This window comes from Camelus dromedarius, chromosome 15, assembly GCF_036321535.1.
Source record: "Camelus dromedarius isolate mCamDro1 chromosome 15, mCamDro1.pat, whole genome shotgun sequence".
Classification (NCBI taxonomy): domain Eukaryota; kingdom Metazoa; phylum Chordata; class Mammalia; order Artiodactyla; family Camelidae; genus Camelus; species Camelus dromedarius.
This window is the reverse complement of record NC_087450.1, coordinates 5,786,398-5,805,794: the sequence shown is the minus strand read 5'-3', so window position 1 is coordinate 5,805,794 and position 19,397 is coordinate 5,786,398. Positions and strand designations below refer to the sequence as shown.

The window sequence follows — 19,397 nt, the reverse complement described above, 5'->3', positions numbered from 1 at the left end:
TGCCTTTCCCTAGCAGTATTCTTATTTCTTTGCTTCATTTACCTCTTTCCTCCTTTACTCTCCCCTTTCACCTCCTCCACCAAAAGAGACTGAGTCTGTCTCAGGACACTACATTCAAATTACTTTAAATGTTGGCTCATCCCCATGAAATTACAGTGAAATTAAAAATAATCTGTACACGTCCCAGACATGATTATATTTGATTTACACACACACGCACACACACACACACACACACAATCAGGCTACCTCCCATTTGCTGAGGGAGAAGGACCACTTTTTCTGAGTTTTCATTCACTGAGCGTGAGAGCAAAGTCTCTTAAGCAGAAATTCGCCTGGCTTCTTGCATGGTTTTTTAAATTGGATTTCTGCTTTGTGTCCACAGAAATAGACTCCTATTAGAAGAGGGGAAGTGGAGACATAGATATTCTGCTGAGATATTGGTGTCATCATATTTGAGTTGGAAAGGACTTACGACAGCATAGAGTCGTACCTTTTTATGGGTGAGAATCCATGATAGTGTAACTTGGACAAGAACCCGGGTCTTCTGTCTTCATGTCCACGCGGATGAAGAGGCAACTGGGTGGGGGATGGCAGGGATCCTTGCTTGAGTTCCGGGGTCTTGCTAGTTTCCATTGTTCAGCTGCCTTTAATTTATGTCCATGTGGCCTCTCATGGGAAGGTCACTCTATCCTGATAGATTGAGTTTCTAATCAGCAAAAAGGTCTGGACCCACTCATGTTTCCCAGAGATTTTCTGCTGACCTGCTGACACTTTATATACATGAGATCTAAGAAACTGCTGGATATAAAATCCTTATTGTTATCATTTGCCCTCGAGTTCCACAGGAATGGGGTGCTGTCTCAGGCTGTCTAAGGCCAGCTCTGAACAAAGATAGGGTGATAGGCTGTGCAGCTGGACACTCCCCAGTCGAATGGGATTTCCACCTTAGTTTTTAGAATCAGGCAGATGAGTTCAAATCTTACCTTTACCAGTTATTAGCTTTGTGACCTTGAGGAAGAAACTTTACTTTTTTGGGGACAAATTTTCTTTATCTGTAAATAAGTTCAGTATTTATTTTAGGGTTTTTGTTTTAGAATTGAATGAGCTAATTCCCTCATTTATTCCTAAAATACTGATCACATGGTTCTATGCTGGTGACTTAGTGGTTGATTACTAAGGGACTCAGTAGTGAGAATGTGGGTGAGGCTCCCTGGATAAAAGAGCTTATATTCCATGATATGCTTGTAAAAGACTGGATTGCAGTGGATTTTTAGTAAATGTCCATTCCTTTCCTAATCCCCATTGATTGTGTATATATCTTTATAATAATATATGAACAATTTTTTATTGCAATTTAAATATCTTTGTAGTATTTAAAGTATGTAGCTATAACAAAAATACGTGAAATAAAATGATTTGACTTTTATTTTCTTTTCAATAAGCAAAACAAAATAAAATAGAAAAGAAAAGAAAAAGTTTTGAAGGAGTAGAAATAATTATATTTCCGTGGAATCGACTCTCTATGTTAGGTTTTTCCGTTGTGTTCTTAAACAGCATATAAAATTGACAGGTTTTGACTTCAGTGTTGATAGCTGGGTGAGTATAGTTTCTTTTTGTGGTTGTCTTTGATGAATTATTTGCACTAGATCATAAATAATGTGCATGTTACATATTGGAAACGAGGAAAGAGTGGAGACATACCACCTCCAATGCAGTCATTTTGTTACCGAGTCCAAACTCATTCTGCTCACCAAATGACAGGCCAATAAACTGGGAGATGAGGTGTTGGAGCAAGGAATAGTGACTTTATTTGCAAAGCTGGCAGACCCAAAAGATGGCAGACTGATGTCCTGGAGAACCATCTTCCCCAAGTCAGAATTGAGTCTCCTTTTATACTGAAAAGGGGCGGGGCTGCAGTTGGTTGTTGGAAACTTCTTGTTGTATGAATTGCTTGTCCTTTGAATCCGCTGTTCTTGCAGCTGTCCATGTGGATCAAATCATGTTGCCCCTGTAAAACCTCCAAAAATAAAACAAAGTTATTCTCTATTTTGCAACTTGCCATCTCTACATAAGTGCAGATTAGTTAGCATCCTTCAAGATCACGGCCAGGAGTAGAGGCTGTCCTGGATATTTCAGTCTAAAGGCAACTTTCTTTTACAAATGATGCAGAGGTAGCAAGTCTGAGCCTAGAAAACAGGGCACAGGGTTAAAGCCAAAGGAACAGACCTAACATGGGGTCAAAATTGTTCTTTTCTATTACAATTCCCTTTTCCGCTTCATAGATAATTTTAGTAAGAAACATGAGCAATTTTGTATTTTTGCTCCTTAATAACCGATAAGTGGGCCAACTATATTTTTGTGAGCAGGGATGCTGTGCGGGCATAGGGGACACAGCAAACTCTTGTTGGGGGTGGCCGACCCTGGAACATGTCTGATGCCCCGTGAGTGTTGGTGAGGGTCCCCCTAGCCAGCGGGTCTCTTCAGGAGCCAGCATATGGGCATTGATATCTGGAGACCTCATTTTCGGCTGCAGGAAATTTTTTAGATACTGCGATTGATAAATCACTCCAGCTGGGGATAATTAGGGAAAAAAGGAAAAGAAAAAGGGTTTGGAGTAGAGTAGAAGAGAAGGACATCAGATCACGGAGCCTGAGTGCTTGGCAGCGTGGCTTCGGTGGAGAGGGGAGCAGACGTGGGGAGGGGCCTGGCCCCGGAACCAGCTCCTGCACCTGTCCCCGTGCCCAAGCCACATAGCTTTTAATTGGGCCACCTCTCTGGGCTGGATGTCACCCTGGGCAGAACCTTGAGAATCGAAGGTAAGGGGTGGGCAGCACTCACCTAGGGGGTCACTGTGGATTTCGGTCAAGTCCACAGTGCCTTTCCTGGTCATGTGTCTTCACTTGTCCTTTATCTCAGGATCTGAGGAGGAGGAGAAAGGAACTCAGGTAGAGATCCAGGAAGATATCCGACTGTGTTAAGAGAGGACAGACACAGTGACACGGGGAGCGAGGACACTTGCAGCAAATTAAAATGACTTCACAACTATTGCTTCAGAGTTGCAGGTGTGAGAAAGCCTAAGCCTGTCTCAGAGTGCAGGGGACAAGTGGAAAGGAATGGCAAAATTTCCGCTGAAAATTGAAATTTTGTTAAATATCCTGCTACTGTTGCTTGTATCTCTTGAATGAATGCAGGCATATTTCTGTGGGCATGTATAGGTTCACTCAACCCCACCAGCCCCTCTTGCCCCCATCGGGGATGGGATTTCTCAAGCACAGTGCCCCTCCAGCTTGGGTGGGCCACGCTGCGGGTCCTCGCCTGGGGCCGGGCTGCTGCAGGGCACTGAGTCCCCGAGGCGCGGCCTGGGAGACACGTCAGGAATATCTCTGCTCTCGACTGAGGGCCTCCTTTTCCCCCTGCAGTGTAAGAATGCCGGTGACTGAGTTAGAAACATACTCCCAAGCTGTCCACGTCCTTGCCATTAAGAAGCGGACCCTGGAAGCTTCCAAATTTCTCCAGAATGCGTTCTACATTCACCTTCGGCAGGTGAGGGTATGTCTTTACACAAGTGGAGGAATTACTGCCGTTTTCCTGGAACTTACTCACCACTAGTCCATCTGATTTTTCTCTGCTAGGATTCAGTATGGCCTGCTAAAATATCTGGAGTCAGATCTTGAAACACTGATGAAGAGGATCATTTATTTTATTTCTATATATGATAGCCTTTTACTTTCAAATTTCAGAATTTTTGGTTCTTTCCGGAATTTTTGGGGGGTTGGCGAAACAACTTTGCTCTTACCATCTTTAAGACCTGTTGCTTTGTGCCTCTCACCTGTCTTCTGTCACTTGTGAGGCGATTCCATTTGTGACCCTGTCCGTGTTGTTCATGTTATAAAACATATAGTCTGTTAAAGTACAGTCCCTTTTACTCCGAAGACATTCCACAAATACTACTAAAACCTGGGTGTGGTTTTAAGAAGACAGAATCATTAGAACATGTACTTGCAGGTTGCTAGTGCAAAATCCCCAAATCAATAGTCTAGCTCAACATCTAAAATCTTTCTAATCTACCTTGGATTTGTATGGATAAGTGAAGCAGTTTGCTAAGAACTCAAGACCAGGGTTAGAATACAGGCTGGTGTAGCTCAGCAGGTCCTCCTGAGCCAGCGCTGTGCCAGAGGGCGGAGCTGAGGGGGAGAGGGCTGGGCCTTGGGGAAAGGGGAGGGCCAAGAAGGAGGGGTGTCCTGCCGTTCCTGAGCTCAAAGTTTCATGGCAAACACCTTCACCAGGTGAAAAACTTGGAGTTTCTTCTAAGAACAGTAGGTTTGAAAAGAGTCATAAAAGCACAGGAGTGACAATATCCCTTTTGTGTCTAGTATTGGAGAGCGGCTGTGGGGCCACATGTGAGACTCGTGAGTCCAGGTGTGCAGTGTTGGTGGCTTCCACCTGAGCGGTGGGACAGTCAGTGGGACAGTCACTGGGAAAAAGCGAACAGACTTTAGGCATGTTTAGATGGTAAAAAGGAAAGGATGAATGATGTCTGTGAAGGTAGGATGGAGTTAGGCCCAGGTTTCTGGGTGGATTAATGAGGTAAGTGATGGTCCTGCTGTGCTGTGAGGAGGGAAAGCTGCAGAGGGAGCTCTGGGGGAAAACTGATGAGTTCAGCTGTGGGTAAAGTGAAAGGCTGTTCGATGTGTGGTCTGGGAGCTCAGGTGAGAGCCAGTAGCGAGTAGCGGGAGGGGAGAGAGACTGTCAAATCATTTTGTGAGCATACAAATAATTATGATTAATGATACCCTTACGTCTCTACATTCTGGATTTAAAACTCATTAACATTTTGCTATATTGACTGCAGAGGTTCCTAATTTTTTTTTAACAGAAATAAAAAAATAGAAACAAAATAGTGGAGTTAATGAACATCATAGAGTTGATGTGTGTCCTTGTATGTATTTTGATACCTCATCTGTTTATAACCATAATCTATAAAAAGTTAACTAGTTTAGCATAAGAGTTAAACAGAGGGACGTGACACACAGTGTTGGGGCTTGAAGCTGATCTTCTCAGGCAAATTATGTCGCCTGTCTGTGCCTTAGTTCCATCTTCTGTGACTGCCCCCGGACCCCTCATCACAGCTGATTTCCTAGACTAGATGTTGGGAGGGAGGCTGCTGAAGGGAGTAAAAAGTGGCAACTGCTAGGGACACTGAAGAGAGACAGAAAAAGTGATTAAAGCCGATAAACTCAGTACAAACTAATACTCTCAAAAGAGGAAGAATCCCGCAGTGTTTTGAGCCACTTAGCGTATGGGAAACAAAACCACGTGGACCCAAAGCTCTTGAGCATGTGAATATTGTGGGTGGGAGGGTGTCATCAGAAAAGGGTTGAGAAAAGGCCTTTTGGTTTCCCTTGACGTGTCCAGTAAGGATGGGGAGCAGAAGAGAAAACCCCCTGCTTCACAGTGGAAGCTGCTGTTTTGTGCAAAACTGACCAAAGTTTGGAGACCAGTCATCAGCGGTGCTGGCAAATGAAGAGACTTCGGGATTGGGTGGGGCACTTGCTGCGACTTCCAGGTGACCTGCTGGCTGGGGGCTGTATGGCGGGCAGTAGGTTTTCAGGGTGACCCGGGCATAAACCCTGGCTCTGAGGCTGCTGCTCTGACTAGCAAACCTGGGCACCCGCAGTCCTAATGGGGCAGCTCGGGATGTGGCCTGGGACACTTGCTGTGCTGAGGGTGAACAGAGGGCTTCCCTGTGGGGGTGTCCCTGCGGAGAGTGGGAACGTGTTCCTGCAGGGGAGGAAGAGCCTCTGAGCAGGGTGCTGGATGCACAGGCAAGACCACCCTGAGCACGGAGGGTTTGGGGAGCCGGAAGTCACACAGTGTCCCGAGCAGCCTTGTTCCTGAGAAACTAGAGGGAGAAGAGGCTGAAAAGTCAGGCTAGTGTCAGACCCTGTGGTGTTTTATGAGTGACAGTAAATGACTGGTCCGGCAGGCACAAGAGAACCCTGTGGGCGTCCCAGTGGGGGCGTCACACCGGAGGGTGTAGCTGGGCTACAGACTTTGCCACTTATTAGCTGTGTGACTTTGAGCAAGATCACCCCACCTCTCTCTATATATCTTCATCTGTAAAATGACACAGTGACAAGCTCGTGTCATCAGAAGGCTTAGTTTAGCTCTGATCCTCTGTGTCCAGTCTTGTCAGTGCTTCCCTGCAATGTTCTGCATTGGCTGCTCTTACCCTCAGATGGGAGGGCGTAGAGGCACATTGTAGCACCTGACGGCAGGAAGGGGTTGCTCTAAAAACAGACATGTAGCCGCCTGCAGCTTCAGGCCTGCAGACAGTTTGATTGATGGTCCTGGAGAGGAGTTTGGAGGCCTTAGCATCGTTTTAAGACTTGTTTTCCGTTGGGGGCAGCATTTGCCTTTGCAGATTAATGTTGAAGATTTGGGCTTCTTGCAAAGCTGTCTTCAGAGATGGTTATATACGTAACATATCGTATAAAATAAAACGCTTTTATTTAATGTGTGGGACTTTGCAGCTGTTGGGAACAGCTCTGTTGGCCTGGTCTCCACGGAGGACACTAGGGGTCAGCAGAGCGTGCGGGAGGGCAGGCAGCCCGCCATGCTGCTGCGGGGTGTTCTCCCCAGCACGGCACTCTGCTGAGTTGACTCTTCTCTGAGTTTGGTTGCCAGATGAGCAGACAGCAAATTAATGAGTTCTGGTGGGATTGTATAATGACAGGAAGAAAGAGGGTCCCGTAGTTTTTCTGGACTAGAACATGCTTTTGGTTCCTGATCCAGTGTGTTCCATTACAGAATTGATGAGCTGTGTCTATTCTGGGACTTGTCGACTGAAAGAAATGTGTAGCCTGAAAGTTTAGAGTTATGCTTTATTTGGCGGGAGGACTCGAGGCGGGATGACAGCCTTCAAATCTGTCTGAGGGACTGCTCCCAAGAAGTAGGGGAGGAGCTAGGATTATATAGGAACTTTACAACGAAGACCAGGGAGTTGGAAGAATAAAATATTGCTTGTTATCTAAAGAAATCCAGGCATCTCAAGTTCAAGAATTTAGTGATTTTCTTTGTATGGGAAGAAGTAAACATTTTGGCTCATTGAATTCATTCCTTTTACAAGCACCTAGTTATCTAGGGCCAGTATTCTGTCCTTTCTTATTCTGAGTCCCCTCAGAGGGCACCATTCTGAGTGGCTGCCTAGGCTGAGCAGGGGAGGAAGAGCCTCTGAGCAGGGTGCTGGATGCACAGGCCTGTCCTCCCTGGGAGATGGTGGCAGCTGCTGATGACTTGGTTTCAGCATTCTTTGTTTACTGACATGGTTGCCGTATTTTCATTCACATTGTAGTATTTTCATTCACAGTGCTCCCCCTTGGTCCTAAATTCGACCAATATTTTGAGAGACATTTCATGACCAATTTTGTCCCAGGGTGCTATGAAGGCTCATTCCTAGTTCAGGTTGAAGAAACTTCTGACCTGCCATTCAAGGTGTTAGGTGTTTTTATCAGGCCCTGTTGATACTAAAAGTTCTCTGGATGGCCTGTCTTACTAGTCTGTTATGATCCAGGAAATGTTTACCCTTCGTTGCTCATTCCCATACCTAGAATCACACTGTTATAATTATTTTATGCAGGGTTATAAATTTTATGTATTTCTTCAATATGATTTGCCATCATCAATCTTGTAGGCCTAGCTACACTTTGGGAAATGTAAGAGAAAACAATATTATAAAATAGACAGGATATAAGTAATACAGCTAGTAACGTTAATAAAGTCACGATTAAGAATTTAATAGTCAAGAAGTTATATTTTTGGGTTAAAATTTTTCTTGTGTTTCTGACTGAGTTTGAGTGATCTTACGAGAAAGTTCGTATTTATGTTCAGGCTTCGAGCAGGTATTAATTGGCCAGGTGAGGTCTCCCACCTTGTAAGATCAACAGTGGCCTAAACAGAACTATAATTTCCTTTTTAGAATAACGTTTCTGAGGGCTATCTAGTTAGAGCCTTGGAGTAGGGAAACCCACCAAGGTAACACAGAAGTACTAGACATAGGTAATTTACCATAAACTTAACAATTGGAGTAGTTCATAATCAAAGGTAGGAGAAATTATCAAAGTAATTAGTATACAGGCCTGATCTGGTGTCTTGGGTCAGCTGTCTACCTCATATGTCGTCGTCTTCTCATCCTGGCCTGGTAGCTTTTTCTCCATTTGGGCCTTGTTTTAAGGTGAGCAGTGCTCTATAGGCCAGTGCACTGCAGGGCTCTTTCTGATTGGAAATGAATCTGAAAGTCAGTTTCCTTCAGCTTTGCTGTGTATGGTCTAGTTAAGAGTACCTGATAGACTCCTTCCATTCATGTTGGAGACAGTTTTTAAATTCATGCCTGTTCCAGTATTTATAATCCCCTGGCCGCATGTCATGGGGCATTGGATCTTTACCCAAGGATATATTACTAAGCTTCAGAAAGAAACATACAGTGTCCTTTTAATAATTCAATTAAACTTTGCAGCAATGTAACATGACAGCAAGGAATGATCTGGGAAGTGTCTTACTAAATATAGACCTCAATTAACAAAACGAGAATTTAATATCCACTAAAATATAATCTTTTTCTCTCTAAAGTTCCCTCATTTTTATCAAATATAGTCAAATCAAGGTGAATTTGTTTACAAGTTAAGTCTGATTATTTGATCATATAGGCTCTTTTAAATTGGCTGTGTTGGAACTTTTAATAAGGACTTTTAAGCTAGAATGTTAATAAGGTTTGCTAAGGCCAGGAAAGCCCCGTCAAGGGCTTGTCATAGATTTCTGCCTAACAGATTTAGGTAAATTCTTTTCTTTTTGAAGTCCTTAAAATACCTTGATGTTCCTATACCTGTTAGGAGACGATCTTCCTAATTTATCTCATAGAGCCACTGGGGACCTTAAAGATTTTAGTCTCTTGAGGGATCAGATAGAGAGAAAAGATAACTGTTCTAAGTCTGCTTACATAGGTATAATTTATCAAATTGACGTGAATCATAACTAGTTTAAGGAGAAGAGTTTCTTTATGTCTGGTAAACAGGTTAAAAGCCAGTAGTATTTCAGACAAAATCAAAAATTGTAACCATATTCATCAGTTTATTCAGTCCCACGTAACTAATTCTTTTAATCAGAGTTTTCATTAGACCTTTAAAATTTCTTACCCAGTTTATTTCAGTGCTATAGTTTGAAATTTATTAGAAATCAGTAAATCTCCTTGAAGAGAGAGTATCTTGCAAAATCATCAGAAGAAAACAATTACCTGCCTATAAATGACAACAGAATTAACAGCATGGTTAAACAACATTACACTGTAATCTATAAAGAAACCTGGTCACAATAACCAGAATTATGACTGGTAACATTTCAGATATACCAGAATGTTAGGGAGTCCATATAATTTCTAGAATATCTATATTAATAATATTTTCTCATACAATACAACCTAGGAAGATTTATTATTCATTTGACAATACTTCCCATGTTAGTTAACATGCCAAATGAAACTTACTACTTTAAAATCTCTCTTTGAGATGTTTCAGGGACCCTTTGTAGCATCCCATAGTTAACTGGAGACTAAAAGAATCTTAATGAGAAATTGATACTTGGGGAGCTTGTTAAAAGTTTTCAAAACAGTTGATCAGATAAATGTATAGATCACTGTAAAGTAGTACTTACTCATTAACAAGAAAATATTTCAAAGGTAAAGACACAACAGATCACTTAATTCGCATAAGAAGCTTTACAATTTGTTACTGAAGGTGGATTAATATTTTAAGAAAATTTTGTCCCCTTAACAGAGAGAAAACCAAATGTAGTCTTGTACCAGCTTACTACTAAGATTCATTTACTTTGCCCAAATTGATTCTAAACTTAGCCAATTCTGACCACGTACAAAACTCTTTCCTCAGGGTTCCTCTTCCACAAGCCTTCCCCAGCTTTCTATACTCGTATTAGTGTGTCCCTTATTTTTTCTTCCATTCAGAAGTAACCAGATTCAGGACAAAGTCACTATTTTTCATTAACAAAATATAATTCCATTCCTTATATCTTCCCTTACACATTTATCTTACCTTCCTAGGTTACTGAGATCTTTCCCTTAATAATAGAGACTATTTCAGAGTGGCACCAAGCATTTATTAATATTTCTAAACACCTTTAGTTTCTCTGTAAGAGGAAGTCATATGTTAAGTAATTCATATTTCAATCTTATTTTATCTGAAAATGGTATAGCTATTAAATAAAATCCTATCATTTAACTTAATTTAGCACAACTCTAGAATTTAGATACCAAACATTTAGAGATTATCTTAAGCATACATTTTAAATATATATTTTAAAAAAATTACCCAAAACTCTCATCTCATTTGCATTTAATTTACTTCAAATTTTATCACACCACATTACTATTATTTTTTTTTGACAAATCTGTAACATATATAACAGGATCTTATTTGACTTTCATTAAACCTAGGTACAGTAAAGGTATTATACTTAATATTGATGACTTTAAAGATGTCTATATTAATTAGAACATACTTAAACTAAACAATACCAAGTGTTACCTTAATATTGAATATTTTCCAGTTCACGTGAAACTGAAGGTCAACTTAGTCAGTTTTTATTTTAAAAATACTTAATTTGTAAGCTATTACTTTTTACGTCAATTAAGCAGAGCTCTTTGACTTTGTTTTTTGTTTTTTTTTAGCTGTAGAAATATCTCACATCTATAATGTGTACTCAGGCTTATAAACAGACCAAAGTTAGAGATCTCATAGCTTCACTTTAAAACTTACTTATAAGATAGGTATAATAATAGTTGGAGTAAGCTTAATTTGCTTGCTCAAATCACTAAGGCTTACTATTTATGAAAAAGACATTTAAGATTTCTTGACAAAGTCTGACGGACCCATCAGAGTTCTGAGCTCTAAAATGCCAAAAATTTCTTTGGCCTTAAGTTTTCTCTCATTGAGCTAATTAGGCTCAGTCCTAGGTCACTGTTTGCTGTATATACATTTCTGATCTGCAAGAAAATGACAGACACTTCCAGTTCCCCAGAGAACTGCTCTGTCACGCAGGCCCAATTGTATCTCCTTATTTGGCTTTTTTGTATCATTGAGAAGAGCTGTAAACCAAGAATTCCATGTTTTAAAACTTTAAGGTTCAATTTATCTTGTCTTCCAAAGCTTGCATAAGGCATTTAGTAAGGTCTCTTTTCCTTGAGTTATAAGTTAAACCCAGGGTAAACCTCTTATTATATTTTTCTATTAGCCACTGAATATTAGTTTTTAGTTTTACATTATATTGGACGGCTCATGTAACTCTATTGGTTTCCTTTATTTTGTTCAATTAATATTTTCTGAGGGACAGAAATGTGCCCAGCCTTGTAATACCAAGAAGAGGAAGCGTTTTTCCATTGAAACATATCTATCCCACAACATAATTAAGCAAAAAGTTTATATAAAGCCCATTTAAACATACCAAATTTACAAACTTTTATCTCAATTTTATTAACTCTTATACCTTTAATTTTAATATTTATTAGGTTTAATCAATAATTTTTATTTCTAGAAGGAATGCCAGAAGCCTTTTTCTTCTTTTCTTTTCTTTCTTTTTTTTTTTTTTTTCACTGTATCTAATTTTATAGAAAAGTCTCTGGGATCCCCAAGTTTGAGCCTAAGAACTTAGGCCCTTCTCAACTTTTAATTTGATTAATTGGTCTGTTGCCCCAGTCATTGATCAAATATCACAGTCTAAATATATTATATGTATCTATCCCTATAAATACATACATTTTAAACTGGGGTAAATAAAACGGACTTGTTTGAACTTTAATTTTGGGGGGCAGTAGGTGATCTCTTTGGCCACTTTTTTTTTTTTAACTTTACGTAGTGTAGTATTAAAACCTTGTCTCTAAATCCAAAAATGTCCATTTTATTTATCTCATTCAAAATAACCATCAAAAAAATTTACCCATTTTGGATAAGCCCCTTATCTTTCTTTTTTTTCCGTTAAGAAAAAAGTCTTTCGACATTTTTACATTCTTTTTTCCAGTTACTCAACCTAATTAACATTAATTATTCTTAGATTTTATTAACATCTCTAAAACCATTAATGGGAAAGGAAAAACATAAATGTAGCTTTTTAAACCAGTTTTTGTAAAATAAGTTCTTAGATTAACCATTAGATATATTTTCTACCTTTAAACTTGATTTTAATAGGTACCAATAAAACGGCTGTTTATAATGAGAGCTCTTTCAACTCTCACCAATTTAAAAGGTTTTCCAAATTAAGGGATCCATCATATAGCCATCAATTTATATATATATAATGATTTTAAACGAATAAGATGAAGAGGCTTTTCCAAATGAGAGTAGGGGTGCTGCCTAAATAAAATTCAAAAGTTTACTCTTCAAAAGGTAAAGCAATTCATGGTCCAGACTGATGCAACAAAGGTTAAGATGGCAAAATGCCTGAAAATTGGTACAAAGGATTGTTGAGAATCCCAATTTATTTGTGTGGCCATCATATGTACAAAATACTTGTACCTTTTGCATGGCAGAGTCCAAATTTTCCATTAAAAACAAAAAGGAAACACATATATACATACATACACACACATAAAACACCAAGTGAAAGATAAAACGTTTATATTTCAAGGACACATGAAGAGAAAACCAAGTTCCCCCTAAAAGGGTTTTGGTTTTTATAAGTCCAGAATTCCAAAAAATGTTTTTATCAGGCCTGGTTAGTTACTTTAAGAGTGAGAAATTTTTTTAATTCCCAATTAAATTTGTAAGTTTTGTATGTATATAAACCTGGCTGGGGAATTAGTTGGAGGCTGGCAATCTGTCATTTATTTTTCTTTTTTTCCTTTTCTTTCTTCCTTTCTTCCTTTCTTTTTTTTTTTTATTTTTTTTTGAAAGTTCTATTCCCCATTCTAAGGTAGGGTTGTCAGAATAAAATTGCTAGTAGGTTTTCCCGCAGGGACAACTCTATGGCATGAAGTCTTTGCCTATACCACTCCTGCAAGTTTCTCAGTCATCCGAGAAAACTGTTACCAGCCAGGAAGAGGGTCCCATTTTTGGAGTTGAAAGGTTCCTCATAAGAGTTTTACTTTTATACCGAAAAATTCAATGGAGGTAACCAAATTGAGGAAAACATTAGACCAGCCTCTTACCTAACCACTCAGTCCTGACCCCAGTGTCTTTCAACATGGACCCACTCTGGATGTCTCCACTGGGTATTTTCCTGGTATCTTTCTACCAGCCCCAACTTGGACGTCTCCTAAAGATGGGTGTTTCCCATTATCTTTCAACCAGAACCCACCCAGTATGTCTCCACTGGGTGGGTTATTCCCCCCCAGTATCTTTCAACTGGAGGGCCAGGTACCTGGATACACCGCCAAATAAAACTCAGGATTATCACCCAATATGGGAGATCTGAGAACCAAGATAGACTCACCCAAATTCATCTGGACTCCCCGAGGAGGTGGATGGGAACAAAGGGCCACTGCTGGTACCAAGGCTCCGGATACTCGGAGAGTTCAGGTGGAGAAAGTCTGCTCTGGGTCCCTTCATGGTGTCCAAAACTGTTGACTGAAATACATGTGCAGCCTAAAAGTTAAGAGTTATGTTTATTTGGCGGGAGGACTCGAGCCGGGATGACAGCCTCTCAGATCGCTCTGAGGGACTGCTCCCAAGAGGTTGGGGAGGAGCTAGGATATATAGGAGCTTTACAACAAAGACCAGGTAGTAGGAACAATAAAACATTGTTATCTAAAGAAAGCCAGGTATGTCAAGTTAAAGAGTTTAGTGATTTTCTATGTATCATTTGGGCTCACTGGATTCATTCTTTAGACAAGCACCTAGCTATCTAGAGCAAGTATCCTGTCTTGTCTTATTCTCATTCTGTTCAGAGGGCACTGTTGTGAGTGGCTGTAGAGGCTGGTCTTCAGGCCTGTCCTCGCTGGGGGATGGCGGCAGCCGCAGATGACTTGGTTTCAGCATTATTTGTTTCCTGACATGGTTGCAGTATTTTCATTCACATTGTAGTATTTTCATTCACAGACTGATTGTGGATAATCTGGATACGTGGAAAGGAACCGAGATAGAATTACTGCAGGTACCTTCTACTTTAATATTCCGTGTGCAAACATAAACACGGATGAAGCATACATTTGAATTTGGTGGTGTAGGGAAGGGTTTCTGCACATTACAGGAGAAGGCAAGGCAGAATTCCTCTACTTTGTTGGCAGGGATGTGGGTCCACCTGTCTTTTCCGTAGCAGTTTCTGAGAGCAGTTTATGGTAATTAACAAATATTGACAAACGGTGGCACACATTGCATTCAAGAGCTGGCCTGTGCAAACTTGTGTATTGGACAAGTGGATTGGAGAGAGATGTAGCCCAGGCCTGGGCTCAGATACAGGTTTAAATCGCCATTTCCTCACCAAAGGGCCTTGGACTAGAGTGTAACCTCCCTTAATCTGTTGGTGAATCTGTGATATGTGCATTATAATATTCGTTTCTTCCTGGGTTTGTTGTAAGTTGTAAACAGTATTATAACACTCATGAAACACTTAACAAACAGGCACTTAGCAGTTTTCACTGTGTCTGTCCGCCCCGCTTAGCGTGTGTCACAGCCATAAAGGTAGCATGTGCCTGTTGAGGATGCACTGGTAGCCCCTTGAATAGGTTGTGAATTTGGTGATTTCCTTTAATCCTTGAAACTCTATATGCCATGGGCAGTTATTTTCATGGACAGATGAGGAATCTCAGGGTAAAGAAGACTGTGTAATTTGACCAAAGTCAGACCATAATTTTGGGTGCTGGGGCCTCGGTTCAGCATGGGCCCCTGGGCCTTCTGCCCTCTCCGTTCAGCCCCAGAGCCAGACGTGGGGTCGCCTGTCTCCCAGCCCAGAATATCCAGTAGGCAGCAACACAAACCTGGACCTGTGCTGCTTAAGCAAAACTCCGGAGGGGAGGCAGGTACTAAGGGAAAAAATGTAAAAACAGACGACTGCAAAGTGTGATCAGCTCTGAGAAGGAAAGGAACACGCCTCGCCACGCAGAGCTGGGAGCTTTCCCTTCGGGGCTGCTCTGGGGGCGTTCATCTCAGCTAAACAAACTCCGGTCCTGCACCAACGCAGGAAGGCAGGGCGCGTGTGACCAGGTTGACTTGGCCTCGTTGATCATACTCATTCCCCATTCAGCGGCAGCTCTTACGGGCACTTACCTAGTAAACAGATTTCGGCCATAATCATCACGCACTTTGCTTGGTAGTTTTATTGGCCTCACATTTGAGATGAGGTAATTGAAGCTGGGGAGTTTGTTGCATGCCCGGGATTACCTTGGAAATAACTCCACTGGTCTTTCAACCTAGACTGGTGTGGCTGTTATATCCCAGCCCTGTGAATGGCATCGTGTAGCTTCTACCAAGTGGCACAAATGACTGACATTGATTTTTCTTAATTCGTAGGAAATGGTATGTGACAATAAGAGAAAAAGGTAGTCAGAAATTGTTTGGAAAACTAGAACAAAATCCAATTCTTCCCCAGCTGGGGAAGCGTACCCAGTGTCACTCACCCCACTCACTGCCTGGCATCTCCTCCCTGCCGACTCCGTGTTCAGAAGCCACTCTGAGCCTTTGAAGAACATTTTGCCTCATGACACTGTTGACTAGGACCTGCGGCCTCTCTGTCCCTGGTTAACTCTCTCTTCAAAGCCATTTAAATTTTATGCAGGCTCCTCAGCTCAGATGTAAGAATAGCCTCTTTAAACTTCTTGATGCAGCTCCTTAGTGAAGAACTTTCGAAGGAAAACTAGCCAAAACCTGGGAGGTATGCACACAGTGACTGCAAACTCAGCACTTTGTGAAGTTCAGAATCAGAAGGGTGGGAGACTCAGGAAAGGCTTTTTAAGGTAGAAAGGGGAAAGTGAAAGGACGCAGGCTGTGTGAGACTGAAGCATCTCGGTCCCAGCTAGCAAGGCAGCTGCGTTCAGGATGGTATGTGAGGAGTACAGAGTTCTCACAAAGAAAGAAGTGGTGGGATGGGAGGGAGGACAGATAGATTCTTTACTAGGGAAGGAAAAAGTGCGCTGAAAACTTCCTGGTTGAATAAGAGGACTGTGACATGATGTGCTTGTATTTTGGAGAGAAGGGTTTTGTGGGGACAGGCCTAGGAGAACGCTGTCTGGCTAGGGGGTCAGCACAACAGGGAACCACAGAGAACAGGGCCGACCTCAGGGCCCCTGCTGGGGGAGGGCCTGCCCGCCATTTTGAGCCCTGGGGGCTGCTTCTGTCCCTTAGCTGGGGCCTCAGAACTCCCTTCATATCCCAGTCCTGTTGATACAAGAAAACAGATGTGGGGCATGAGAAGGGCTGTGTCCCAGGCTTTGGTTGAGCCCCTGGAATGTGCCCCACCAGACATGGGTCCTTGGCTTCCTGCAGGAAAGATTTCAAGAGCAAGCCACTGTTGAGTAATGGTAGATTTATTCACAGAGACACATTGAAAGGCAAGAGAAAGGCCACGAGTTGTGGGGTTCGGGTGCTCAGATTAAAAGTAGGTACACACTCCACAGACAGAGTGTGGGCCTTCTCGGAAGAGGGAGAGAGAGTGGTGACCGCGAGGTGGCGCTGTGTTGCTCGTTTTCTTGGGCTTGGTTGTTTCATATGCTAATAAGTAGACTGAGCAGCCTAAGGGCAAGGGGCTGGGATTCCCAGGGAGTTGGCCATTTCCCACCCTGTGACCTTTTGTGGCTAGCCTTGGGATGGCCATGGTGCCTTGGGGCATGTTATTCACCATGTTACTATTACAATGGGTGTATAATGAAGCTCAAGCTCTGCTAGAAGTTATATCTCTTCATCTTGAGCCTCAAGGCCTATTGGGGATTGAATCCTTCACCATTTTGATGTTAATTTTTGTGGCCTTCCTTGAATGGCTGTGCTCTGCCCCCTTCCATCCTGTCTCACTGTGATGACACAGAGAGAGCAAAGGCCGGGCCCTACCCGTGCTCCTGTATTTAACAGGGGGAGGGGTGGTGTGGGCTGAGGATGACTCTGAGTGGTGAGAAGGATGTTTCAGATTTTCCCACGTGGGACATGGGTACCTGCCAGCAGCCACTGCAGATTTATCTCACGGGCATTATCGCTTGTGTCACTCATCGTTTCTATTTTTCTTTTATTGTTTTCTAGTATTTAATCTAAATTTAATATCAGGTTTTTTTAGTAAAGAAATTTCTCTTTTTCTTTTCCTTGGGGCTCTTTAGGGGGTAGGTAATTAGGTGTATTTATCTGTTCATGGAGGCCCTGGCACTTGAACCCAGGAAACCGTGCACGCTAAGCACACGCTCTACCACTGAGCTCTACCACCCGTCCCATCATCTTTTACTTTTTGCTTTAGCTGCCAAGAATCTTACAGCTGAATTTCTAGTCGGCCTTTAACACTTACCCTAACTTCATGGCATTCATTTTTATGAATTTACCTTCCCCTGGTTTCATTTAAGTATTCAATCTCCATTTTGTCTTCACTCTCACTTTTGTCTTTTTGTTGTTATGGTTGTTAAGCTGTGTTTAAAAAAATTGTTTAATTTCTCTTTTAGCAGGAGGCTGAAAGTAAATAAATATGTAAACAAACTTATCACACTTAAATATTTTATACTTTCTAAGCTGTTTAGTAGTTACTTATAAACCGAATTGAATACTAAAGTGATAAAATTTTTAAATTATTTTTTAATTTTTTATAAAGGTATAGCTGATTTACAATATGATATAAGTTTCAGGTGTACAATAGTTGCACAATTTTTATTTTTATGTTCCATTTATAGTTATTGTAAAACATTGGCTATATTCCATGTGTTGTAAGATCCATCCCTGTAGCGTGTTTATGTTAGATGGAGCAGTTTGTATAAGAAAGCTGGGTAACGCAGAGTCTGGGGAGTGGCTCTGTCTAACCCATGTTCATGGTCACCCTTCCTGTCAGAGCCCAGGCCCTCACTCCTCTCTGCAGGGGAGTGAGTGGAGGCAGCCCTCATCAGCGCTGGCACCACCCTCTGAGTGGCAGTGACAACAGTGACTCTCTGTGGACATGCAAATTGTTGTTCCAGGATCTTTACATGCATTTCTGCATTTAATAATTAAAGCCCTCCTGTGAGGAATCATTTTAAGTTTTTAATGAATAATACATTTTATTTTGATTTTGATAGACTTCAAACCTCCAGAAAATGTACTGGAATAGTACAATAAACGCTTAGAGCATTTCACCTAAAAGGGCACTATTTGCCCTTTTGTGTGTGGCTTATTTTAGTATAAACTTTCAAGGTCCATCCATGTTGTAGCCTCAATCAGTAATTTATTCTTTTGATTTGATAATATCTTTTTTCTTTTTCTCGTTTTTGTCTATTTAAAAATATTTTCATTGAATTCTAGTCAGTTTATAATGTTGCATCAGTTTCTTGTGTACAGCACAACACTTCATTTATATAGAAACATAACTATTCATTTTCATATTCTTTTTCAACATAAGTTACTATAAGATACTAAATATATTCTCCTGTGCTATACAGTATAAACTTGCTGTTTACTCTATACATACTATCTGCAAATCTTGAACTCCCAATTTATTCCTTCCCAAACCCTCTCCCCTCTGGTAACCATAGTTTGGTTTCGATGTCTCTGTGTCTGTTTCTGTTCTGTAGATAAGTTTATCTTTTTATTTTGTTGTTTTCTCATTTTTTGTTTTTTTTTTAGATTCCACATGTGAGTGATCTCATATGGTATTTTTCTCTCTCTTTCTGGGTTACTTCAATTAGAATGACATTCTCCAGGTCCATTCATGTTGCTACAAATGGCATTATTTTATTATTATTTTTATGGTGAAAAGTAGTCTATTGTACAAATATACTACAACCTCTTTATCCAGTCATCTGTCAGTGGACATTTAGGTTGTTTCCATGTCTTGCTATTGTAAACAGTGCTGCTGTGAACATTTGGGTGTAGGTGTCTTTTTGAATTAGGGTTCCTTCTGGATATGTGCCTAGGAGTGGGATTGCTGGGTCATATGGGAGGTCAATTTTTTGTCTTTTGAGGAACCTCTATACTGTTTTCCACAATGGCTCCACCAAACGGCATTCCCACCACAGTGTAGGAGGGTTCCCTATTCTCCACAGACTCTCCAGGATTTATTGTTTGTGAACTTCTGAATGATGTCTATTCGGACTGGCAAGATGTGATATTTGATTGCAGTTTTGATTTGCATTTCTCTGATAATGATATTGAGCATTTTTTCATGTGCCTATCGGCCATTTGTATGTCTTCATTGGAGAAAAGTCTCTTTAGGACTTCTGCCCATTTTTGGATTGAGTTGTT

General features: G+C 41.1%; 1 protein-coding gene across 4 annotated transcripts in view; it reads left to right on the top strand.

Annotated features, from left to right (window-relative positions):
• Positions 1-19,397, top strand: part of LOC135323033 (uncharacterized) — a 142,467-nt gene that overhangs the window by 57,901 nt on the left and 65,169 nt on the right. Inside the window, exon 17 of one of the 4 annotated variants that reach the window (XM_064494285.1) lies at positions 3,423-3,546. The exons of the other annotated variants lie outside the window; for them this stretch is intronic. The gene's annotated coding sequence lies outside the window, so the exon portion shown is untranslated. The remainder of the gene's footprint in view (positions 1-3,422; positions 3,547-19,397) is intronic. 4 annotated transcript variants of the gene reach the window in all.